The sequence below is a fragment of the Pygocentrus nattereri genome, chromosome 10, assembly GCF_015220715.1.
Source record: "Pygocentrus nattereri isolate fPygNat1 chromosome 10, fPygNat1.pri, whole genome shotgun sequence".
Classification (NCBI taxonomy): domain Eukaryota; kingdom Metazoa; phylum Chordata; class Actinopteri; order Characiformes; family Serrasalmidae; genus Pygocentrus; species Pygocentrus nattereri.
In genome coordinates this window covers 15,390,526-15,402,718 of record NC_051220.1, presented here as the reverse complement: position 1 = coordinate 15,402,718, position 12,193 = coordinate 15,390,526, and positions in this window count along the sequence as shown.

The following is a 12,193-nucleotide window of genomic DNA, read 5'->3' as shown; positions in this document are numbered from 1 at the left end:
CTTCCCCCACCACCTGATCCAACTCACCACCAGGTGGTGATAGTTGACAGCTCAGCTCCTCTCATTACCTGAGTGTCCAAAACACATGGCCGCAAGTCCGATGACACGACTACAAAAACTGAACACCACTCGGGTTCAGATCAGAGAGGCCATTCCTCCCAATCACACCCCTCCAGGTCTCACTGTCATTGCCCACGTGAGCGTTGAAGTCCCCCAGCAGGACAATAGAGTCTCCAGGAGGAGCACTTTCAAGCACCCTTCCCAAGGACTCTAAGAAGGCTGGGTACTCTGAACTGCTGTTCGGTGCATAAGCACAGACAACAGTCAGGACCCGTTCCCCAACCCGAAGGCGTAGGGAAGCTACCCTCTCGTCTACCGGAGAAAACCCCAACATACAGGCACCGAGTCGAGGGGCTATGAGAAAGCCCACACCTGCCCGCTGCCTCTCACCATGGGCAACTCCAGAAAAGAATAAAGTCCAGCCCCTCTCAAGGAGATTGGACCCAGAGCCCAAGCTGTGTGTTGAGGTGAGCCCGACTATATCTAGCCTGTATCTCTCAACCTCGCGCACCAACTCAGGCTCCTTCCCCGCCAGTGAGGTAACGTTCCAAGTTCCAAAAGCCAGTTTCAGCAACCGAGGATCAGAACGCCAAGGCCCATGCCTTCGGACACTGCCCGATCCACAACGCACCGAACCCCTACTACTGCCCCTCCCATTGGTGGTGGGTCGATGGGAGGGGGGACTCATATAACTCCTTCGGGTTGGGCCCGGCCGGACACCATGAGTAAATGCCCAGCTACCAGACGCTCGCTGGTAGAGAGGTACGCAAAATATAATAATACATTGTCTTATTCAATAGTGTAATTGTATTTTTATTGCTAATGTAATATCTTATTACATCATTAGGAATTCATAACATTTTCAGGTTGAGCATATTCAGTCTTTAATTATATTACTGGGGATCTATGATTGTGGATAGTGTAATACCTTTAAAAGTATCTCCTACAGTGATTTTGTGGTGTTCACAGATATCAGCGCAGCCTGGAACAAGAGAAGCATCAATAGCCCAAAGTCTCACAAGAGTTAACTCTACTTTCATAGAAAAGCCTCCACTTTAAAGAATGCTTATAAGACTGGCTCTGGTTTCTGGCCATATATTGTGGTGAGAATAGTATTTTTACTTAAGAAAACACGTAACTAGGCTGCCTTAAAATTTTGATCTCAATGAACTTCAAATACTGTATTAACAGAATATAAGATATATAATCGTTCTGCCAACTTAATGCTAGAAGTGAAAATGAACTCAGCTTTTTAACGTGTGTGGTTACTTTAAATTAAGCAGCACTGAGTCAACTAGAGACTGAAATCTTCATTTTCTGTCTGGGAGAGACTTTTAGAAAACTCACAGCCATGACTGCACTTATTTCTGTTCATCTTGGCTCATGTTTGCAGTTTCGCTCCAAAAGGAAATGCAGCAAACAAAAAGAGCAGAGCTGTTTCCAACAAACGAGTTGGCAAGACCATCTAAGCTGAGATTGGACATCAAATTTGTGTATATAGCAACTCCCAGTGCAACACGAAAATGGCTGGTGGAGAAACATAGGGATACAGATGTTAATGGGGTGGGGAAAACTTTCACGGGCAGTTAAACGGTATTTTAGCACATTTATACATCATATTTAACACTCCAATGAATGTTAAACAATGGATTAGCACCATGAAGCACAGTATGTGTAATATTGAGCTGTTAATCTAAGTTTACACCGTCAGCTAAGTTACATTAGCAGAGTCCTTGCAGCTGCATGGCTTCACACCACTGCCTCACTTTACACAGCCTTTTTTTCTTGGTAGCCTCCTTTATTGGACATATTGTTTATATTAATTCCTTTTAAAAAAGATAAATTAATGGCTAATTTTGGCAGTTGACCCCCCCTGAAAACATACAGCACAGTTTTCTCTTAGTCAGAATGGTCTAGCTAGCTAGCTTTTAGTTAGAGTTTATTTAACGCTTAAATGTGGCTTCACTATGGAGGTTCTGATACTGATCATTTTTCTTAATTCATTCATTTGATCATTTGTTCTTAACCTATTGAAAAACTGAAGCTTTATCCAAAACATTTAAAAAGGCATATTGTTTAGCTCATTGCATAATGACCAAAAATTGTATATACTATTATTTACCATTACAATCTAAATCAGCTTCTGCCTGCTTTGAAGCCCCTTAATGAAGGAGCTTGGAACAAAAAGTTTTAAGTTAGACATTTTATTTACTATAGTTTAGTGGTGGCTGTATGATTGGTTCTAGGCCCAGCAACGTTTAACATTGGCTTACCTAAATGGACTGCTCAAATGTTCTTTTAATATTTAAATGTAATCAATAAACAAGCAAAAAGACAAATTAAAATGCTTTAGCTAAATATATCTTTTTCTCCTTTTTTGGGAATCAATATTTTGAATTATAATTAAAGTTTAAACATTAATTGTAGAGCTGCACATTAGATTTTCCTTGGTTTCCTAACGAAGCACTTTGGCACCTGTCCATGAAGGAAATGATGGCCCATTGGTAGGAAAATGATGTGCAGGGAAATTGTGTACAGGAAAATGCGAAAGGATTCCCTTTCAGCCTGTTTTGGGTGTCTTGCTGAAACTGTCCAGCAGGAATTTCCCTATTATATAGTAATTTCATCTGAATATATTTCATCATGATTAAACTAGACCACAAAATTAGCAGAAAATGACTTTCTTTCCTAGACGAAGCTAACGCATTTGTTATTTAGTATGCTGTGTCCTTTTCTGCTGACTACCCAAAACATGCATAACCCTACATATGTTATATAAAAATGCTTATTTGTTCTGTATTCAGAGGTAATCTATTCAGCTCTTGCCTTCAGTATGAACACATTTATACAAACCCCTTTTCTGGACATTTTGTAAAATGCAATAAAAACAAGAATGTGATTTGTTCATTCTATGGAATCTTCTATTTAAAAGCACAGAGAAAAGATATTGAATGTTTTCTATGACCTGCTTAATTGTAGAATTTGACACCTGCGACACACTCAGAAGGTGCTGGGACAGAGGCATGTTTACCACCGTGTTGCATCCTCTTTCTTTTTGATTACAGTTTTTTAATCTGAGGATACTAGCTGTTGCAGCTTTGGGAATGGAATGTTTGCCCACTCTTGGCAGTAAGGAGGGGGTTTTGCTTTGCTTTCCTGATCAGTCTTCAAGCAGCTTTTTTCAGAGATATTTCTTGATCATTCAGGTCTTGTCTTGAGTTCAACAGTCATGCTTACTTTCATTTCTTAATGCCATTTTAGACAGTGAAAGTTAGCAGGAAGTATTCACACATTATATTTTTCTCTGGCTCTGTAAGAGTCAATGTATTTTTAGCTTCAGATCTTCTGTCAGCTTGGTTATCCCACATTCATCAACTGAACTGATTGGATGTTATCCTATTTGTGGGATTATCAAGATGGAACATTTTACGTTTTAATAAAACAGACTGCAATTTTACAAGTCTTTAGCCGCAGATCTTCAATCAGCTGTTTTGATGAGACTATGGTTGTGAAGTGTAAGCACCTTAAGAAGTTTGAAGGATCACATAATGTATTATGCTCTGGAATTGTCTGTACTTGGTTTGAAATAATGCTGAGACCTCACAATAATGATTTTGCATGCAGCAAAATTAATGATCTTGTAAACCAAAAGATCCAGTGACATTGTGAGTGTATGTTTTCTTTTTTCTTTTCTATTTAAAGAATATGGGGTCCAGTTCAATACCAGTTAGATTTCAGTTGCAGTTAGAGTAAGGTTAAACTGTGAAAACAGATTAAATATAAAAATATGTCTTCCAGAATAAGCTGTATTCAGCAAACATCATCTGCTACCCTCCACAGAAACACATTTAACAGACAAACACAAAAACACAGCAAGAAGAGAGCTCATTACTGCTCAGAGTGTGGAAGGAGTTCTGATGGACTGAGTAATCTTAAAATACACCAGCACATTCACGTTGGAGTCAAACCAGTCAAACTGTACAGAGTTCTCTCAAACAACAGTGATGCATTCACACAGGAGAGAAGCTGTATCACTGCCCAGAGTGTGGAAAGAGCTTCAGGCAGTCCAATAATATGGTATCACAGAGGTGGAAATCGGCAGTACTGAGGGTAACCAAGTCAGAAGTCTGGAGGAAACTGTGCTTCCTGTCTAGGTTTATGGTTGATTGATGAATGCATATGTGTGATCATTATCATATTTAATTTTTTTTTTTGCCTTTGAGATGTGAATAAACGTGGTCTGAATGGGAATTTTCTCTCTCTGTCCCTACTAAAACTGTATATACATATATATATATATATATATACTCAGAAAAATAAAATTTCAAGCAAGGTGTGATAGACCCAGCTTATCAGTAAGCAACATCCAAATTTAATGTGGTTGAAATGAGTCAGCTGTTCAATTTCCCCAATTCCTACTCATTTCTTCAGATTTAACCTCATTTTCTTCTGTTTGTTTTATGAGCTTAAATGCACATCCATTGTGAAAGTAGTAAAGTAGTGAAGTAAAATGACTTTATTAGAAATAAACTCAAGTAGAGGTAAAGGTAATGTGGTACAATATGATGTAAGTGTGATTTAGTCTAAAAAGTACCTACAGGGAGAAATGAACTCAAGTACAGTAATGCAAGTGTAATTTGTTACTTTCCACGTCTGCTATACAGGAAGATTCTCTGAAAAGGAAAACAATTTAAATGAAATTCACATTGGTTCATCACTAACTGTCAATAGCCAGGTCTAAAGTGGAAAGCTTAAAAGAAAAATCCAATATATAGACTTAATATTTGAATTTACTACACAAACTACAAACCAAAATTATTGAAGCGACTTTCTTTCAAGTACTAACAAATTCAGGGACTAATTTAATTGAATATTCTTTTGGAATGACTATGTACTCTTAATCGAACACATTTAACCTAACCCTCTGTTTTAGAATATCCTGCACACTTTATCGTTTTCTGGCCATGTTAACATAAATACTATTAACAGTATGCTTGTGGGTAGTCAGGAGGTTTGCTGTAAATACCAGATGGAACTTGTAACATACCCAGATGACATGTTTATTTCTCTAATTATCATTACTGCTTTAGAAACAAATGGCTCATGGACAGATTTGGACTGTTTATCCTAAGACCCTGCCGCAGCATTCCCCAGACCAGTAGATTCATAGCTGCTATTTGCCTCTTGGTCCACCAGGTTTCACTAATGTGCAACTGTCTGTAAAGCTTTAAGAACAATTTTGCAACAAAATTTAAAGACAATTCTCCTGCTTCAGAAATTGAAAGTCATCTTTCCATACAGTTACAGATCATAAAACACTGCTTCATGAAATCAAATTCTCAAGCCCTATTGCATAAAGAAGTGCTACCTGAATCTCTTCGCTTAAATGAAATATCCATATTACATTTACCCTTGTCAGGTTGTGCCCCACTCTCCTCTATCCTGATATAAAATGAAGCAGAAAGAGAAGGTCATCACAGTCTCTTTCAGCAGGTTATGCTGTGGGTAGTTGTCCTGAAAGGAGCTCTGCATTGCTCTCTGATCTAATTATGTACAGACTTTAATATCAGAACATCAGAATTCTTTTTTTGTTTGCAGAAAGAAATTAGATTTGTTTTTGTTTCTGTCAGTCTGTTTTCTGACATCCAGAGATCATTAGTAGAAGCTTATCAGTCAGAATTGCTTAATAATTAATGGAAGTTTATAAGTGATCAGATCCCTTGAAGCCCACTGAAATGTTTAGATTGTCTACACACAAATGCTGATATATATATATATATATATATATATATATACATAACCCCATTTCCAAAAAAGTTGGGATGCTGTGCAAAATGTAAATAAAAACAAAATGCAATTATGTGAAAATAATTTAAATCCTATATTTCATTGAATGTGGTGCAAAGACAACATAACAAATGTTGAAACTGAAAAATTCTATTGTTTTTTTTTTTTTTAATATTTGCCCATTTTGAATTTGATGCCAGTAACATGTTCCAAAAAAGTTGGGACGGCTGATAAAGTTGTGTAATGCTAATGCTAAAAAACACCTGTTGGTTGATTGGCAACAGGTCAGTAACATGATTGGGTATAAAGAGCATCTCAGAGAGGCGGAGTCTTTCAGAAGTAAAGATGTTCACCACTCTGTGAAAGACTGCGCCATCAAGTAGTGCAACAATTCAAGAAGAATGTTTTTCAATGTAAAACAGCAAAGAGCTTCTGCTTTTCAGCGTCTACGGTACATAATATCATTTAAAGATTCAGAGAAACTGGAGAAATCTCTGTATGTAAGGGACGAGACCAAAAACCAGTATTAGCTGGCCATGATCTTTGGGCCCTCAGGCGGCACTGCATAAAAAACAGACATGATTCTGCAGAGGAAATCACTGCACGGGCTCAGAAACAGTTCTGAAAACCACTGTCTGTGAAAACAGTTCATCACTGCATCCACAAATGCAGGTTAAAAGTCTAAAACACAAAGAAGAAAACAAATATAAACAGGATCCAGAAATGCTGCCACCTTCTCTGGGCCTGAGCTCATTTAAAATGGACTGAGGGGAAGTGGAAAAGTGTCCTTTGGTCCGACAAATCAATATTTGAAATTCTTTTTGGAAATCATAGACACTGTGTCCATTGGACTAAAGACCACTCATTTACTTGTTATCAGTACACCATGTGTCACAGTTCAAAAACCAGTATTCATGATGGTTTAGGGGGGCATTAGTGCACATGACATGGGTGATGTCCTCATCTGTGAAGGCACCATTAAAGCTGAATGATATTTACATGTTTTGGCAACATCTGCTGCTTTTTCAGGGAAGGCCTTGATTATTTCAGCAAGATGATGTCAAACCACATTCTGCATGTATTACAGCAGTAGTGCTCCGTATTAAAAGAGTTCGGGTGCTAAACTGACCTGCCTGCAGTCCAGACCGTTCACCACTGAGAATATGTGGCACATTATGAAATGAAAATCAATGACAAATGAGCCCCTAAAACTGGTGAGCAGCTGAAATCCTGAATCAAACAAGAACAGAAAACAATTCACTTTCAGAGCTACAGCAGCATCTCCTTGGTTCCCAAACACTTACAGAGTGCTGTTAAAGAAGAAGTGATCAAACAAAGTGGTAAACAGGCCCCCATCCCAACTTTTTTGAAATGTGTTGTTAGCATTAAATTCAAAATGGGCAAATATTTTTCAGAAAACAATACAATTTCTCAGTTTCAACATTTGATTTGTCGTATTTGTAGTCTTTTCACAATACTTGACATGCCTCCCATCACCACCAGTTAGGCTTTTGGAAATGAATATAAACATCAAAACATTATTCAGCACTAAATTGAACATGGACAGTCCTTACTCTCTCAGTAAGTCACTCTTATTAACAAGTGGGGTTTTAATATAATTTCATTTGAAATGTTTTGTTCACTCTGTAAACAGACATGTGTTTGTGCTCCTATGTAACATTATGTATGATCAGTGTATGCATTATAAATATGATGATGTTTTAATTCTGATATTGCACCAACATTTGTATTCGCCTTCAGAGCTCTTGAAATGTTCACAGAAATATCCGAGCTGCAGCTACCTGAAATGAAGGCAGGCCATCTACAGTGCACAGTTTTAAGTACTGTTCTGAAAAGATTCAAATCTGTTGGATAAAGAATCTTACAAATGATCAAAGCAGGCTCTAGCCTTTTGAGGGCCCTAAGCAGAGGTTTTGAGGGTACCTATCCTGTAAAATTAGAGGTTAACCAATAACAATAACTCCCATAAGATGTTTAAATTATATAAATTTATAACTGGATAATGTGTTTAATGGCATTTGGATGCTCATTTGGGGTTCTAGTAAGTCACAATTTCAATTACAGATAACCTTCTCAGTACTCTGAACCCATTCTCTGATTCATTCTGTATACCATGTGTCAGCCTCAAGTCGGGCCAAAACACCGCAGACTTCGGCACACTGCCTCAAAGACATGAAAGGGGTTGAGGAGGTTGTTCTGATTCTGAATGACAGGTGGGTTATATTAACTTCTATTTGCTGTTTCACAGAACCAGCATTGTTTTGTCCCATCTGATTATGTTTGTGATAGCAACTGGTTAGCTTCACAGCAGCAATTGTAGGAATGCTGTATGAGTAGGTAGCATCTATTACATTTTAGACACAAACACAGTGACATTCATGATGTCAGTGAGTGGGTGCTGCTCGACTCAACCCATCAGCTGAGCAGCTTGCCAACCAATCAGCATTCAGTAGCAACAGTGCTAGTGTCCAACCGCCCAATACCTGTTTGCTGAGGAAAGGCAGAAAGACACAGGATTGTTTTTTCATTTGATAAAATCCATGCAAATTGTTAGAAACAAGTTAGCCATTTAGCGCCACTTACCCCACACTTGTGGGCGTCCTCTTGTTTCAGAGGTTTTTTTTTTCTTCCTTAGGGGAGAAACAGAAAGTGCTCCTCTAATTATGTCTGTTATAACAACAGGTGAAGCAGTTTTCAAAAGATGTTGGGTTACCCAGTATTATATTAATTAATATTCCATTTTATTTACAGATTTTCATTAAAATAGTGTTAAAAAGGTATATACACTAAAAGTAGAATATAAGCTGCAGTAGACTGAGTGTATTTGTTGGTGGGGTTGGGTGGGCGATATAATCAAATATCACGATTTTACAAGCAAATAATCACAAGACCACAGCCTGGACAGTTCTGATGTACAGACAGGATGTTGCATTTGATAATCTTTTCGAGCTTCTTCATCCTGTTTCTGCCAAGTGCCAATAACCTTGGTATTTTTCATATTAAGCTTAAGTCCCATCATTTTATTCTGTTATTTAATCTTCCTTATAAGGCCTTCAGGTCTTCCAGGTTTTCTGTGTTGTATCATCCACAAATCGAAGGTTATTGATGTTTCTTCCAAAAAACTTGAATCTTCGATCATCTTCCTCCAGTCCTGCTGCTCTCTTTATATGTTCTGCATATAGACTGAACATGTATAGTGATTCGCTGTAACCACTGAAATACATATTGAATTCCTTTTTCAATACTCCAGTGTACATCAGCAATGTTTTTTGTTCCTCTGCCTTTTTCCTTCTTGTACATCTGGCAGTCCTGTTTTGTTGCAAGGCTCCACTTCAGGATTCCCCAATAGGCGGCGTGTGGGTTAAACCGTCGGCCCGCCACCCAGACATAGGCATGCATATGTATGTTACTGGTGCCCAAAAAGAACGAAGCAAAAAATAATGTCAAAGCGATTTACCAATCTCACTCTGTGGACACATCACATGGAAGTTGTGTTTGTACAAAAACCATGGCCAGTGCAAAAAAATGAAAAGTTGGTTATGAAAATAGATATTTCAGTTCTGTCTGGACAGACAAAATTTGTTATTTTACCAAACCATGCCAATGCTAAGCAAACTTATTGGTCTCAGGCTGTAGCCACCTGTAAGGCTGTAGCAGCTTCAGTGATGACTTCCCTGAAAATCGCTGCTGAGTTGATAAAGATGTGAGCAATTAATAGGGTGAAAGAGGTTTTAAGTCCCAACAAAAAAACAAAGAACACGTCTTAGACTTGTCGCACATGTGTCATTATCGGACAACACTGTGGTGAGAAGAGTTAGAACTGTTAGAAGTTTTAGAGGTCTGCTCTACACCCTGATTTAAAGAAAGCTGGTTTCATGTCAGGCAGCACGGTGGCACAGTGGGTAGTGCTGTCACCTCACAGCAAGGAGGGCCTGGGCTTGATTCCCCGGCCGGGTGACCAGGGTCCTCTCTGTGTGGAGTTTGCATGTTCTCCCCGTGTCTGCGTGGGTTTCCTCCGGGTTCTCCGGTTTCCTCCCACAGTCCAAAGACATGCAGTCAGGCCAATTGGACATGCTACATTGCCCCTAGGTGTGAGTGACTGTCTGTGTCTGTCTGTCTGCCCTGCGATGGACTGGCGACCTGTCCAGGGTGTACCCTGCCTTCCGCCCGAAGACTGCTGGTATAGGCTCCAGCACCCCCCAGCACCCCTGATGGAGAAGCGGCTTAGAAAATGGATGGATGGATGGTTTCATGTCAGGCAGCACGGTGGCACAGTGGGTAGTGCTGTCACCTCACAGCAAGAAGGGCGTGGGTTTGATTCCTGGCCAGGTGACCAGGGCCCTTTCTCCCTGTGCCTTGTGGGTTTCCTCCCACAGACCAAAGACATGTAGTCAGGCCAATTGGACATGCCCCTAGGTGTGATTGTGTGCATGGATATGAATGTCTGTCTGCTCTGTGATGGACTGGAAGCCTGTCCAGGGCGAATCCTGCCTTCCACCCTATGACAGCTGGGATAGGCTGCAGCACCCCACCATGTATATGCGATTTCATGTCACTCGCCATTGACGCACCTTATGATAGAACGGACATAGAACAGTTGTCTGTTTTTGACAGGAGAGCTTTTCGGGAAGAACTGCTTTGTTAGTTCCCCATTCAACCAGTGAAATCACTTTTAACAAACTGACCCAGTTCATTCTGCTGAATTCGCAATTGCAAGGCAAGAACCACATTGTTGTGGACATATACGGGTTGCGTTGAAGCTTTCCACTTAAAGTTGGCATTGTTTCAATGAGAGCTACAAAAGGAAGCTGCACTTTACAAAACTGTGGCAAAACTGCGAGAAAAACAAAATGCAAGACTTTATGATGTGACTTCTAGAGAATTTCAATGAGCGATTCGAGAGTCTTACAGTTGACAGCCATTCTCCATTTCTGCAAATGGCCAGTGAACTGCTGAGGTTACTTAAATCTCTGAGCGAAGCATCTCTTCAGCTGGAGATCTTGAAAATGTCAAAATCAGATTTACTCAAAGAGCAGCCCAAACATGATAGCATTAGAGAGTTCTAGATTAGCATGATTCCTCAATTCAGACAAGCATGAATGAGTGCTGCTTCACACAATATTTCCCTCCACCTATTTCTGTGAATCAACGTTTTCTTCAATTAAGATCAAAATCCAGGACAGGAACAGAGTCCCCAGTGCACACCTGAATCAGTAATGTCTTTGCATCGCTACAGCTGAGCACCGTCCCAACTTTAGGTCTCTTGTATTAACCCGCCACTGTCACTTCTCTTACTGGTGAGTAAGATCAAACAACTGTAGTTAGGCCTACCTAATTACATACGCTTATGAGAATCACACTATGGTTGAACATGGGCCTTGATGAAAAGTAATTGGGGACCCCTGATCTAGTCTGCGTTGAATTATCTTGAGCATAATTTTATTGGCATGTGGTATTAGGGAAACTGTGATAATGTGGCACATTGCTTTACGGCTCCTTTCTTTAATATTAATATATAAATTGACCACTTCCAGTCTGCCAAGCACTGAGCTGTTTTCCATATTTGCTGGCTTATTTTAGTCCGTATTTCATTCAAATCTGCTTGATAGTCTTGACATATGTCCATTGCAATGTTATCGATTCCATTCTTCTTTGGCAATGATTTTAGGGCCTGTCTGACTTCCTCTAGCACTGTAGGTTATTTTGTGCAGTTGACAGCAACAAACATATCTTGGCAACTAACATCTATTTTGTGGAGGTCCTCTGTGTATTCCTTCCATTTTTTTTTTCTTTCTTCTGTTATGATTTGTACACTGACATGTCAAGCGTACCCACTCATAGTAGAAATTTATTTTTGATCTGCTGTATATTTTAAAACACAGCCTTTTTCTCTGCCATTTTCAATATCTTTACAGATATTGTTGTAGTGTTACTCTTTTCTGGCAGCTCTCTGGAATTTGTGGTTTACTTCTTGTAAAAGGTTTTTATCTGTCTTTTGTTTTTTTTCAATAACTGTATTAATTATCCACTTTTCTTTATACTTCTCATTCTTCTCAGGTGTTTCCCATTAATTCATCTTTAATGACTTCTTTGAGTTCCATCTGTGGCTCCTCTAGTTTTCTGTTAATTATGTCTGGCGTTTGATTCGGTTTCCGATGTTTTCTTTGAACACATACAGTTCTCTTTTTGGTCTGTTTGGTTTCTGGGAACTCCATCTTGTGATGTCTAGGTGTATGGACGATATTTTGGTTGTTTGAAATGTATTAATAATAATAAAAAAAGTAATTGTACTTGCAGATGTTTGTTAGAGCCTCCTGCTTCAGTT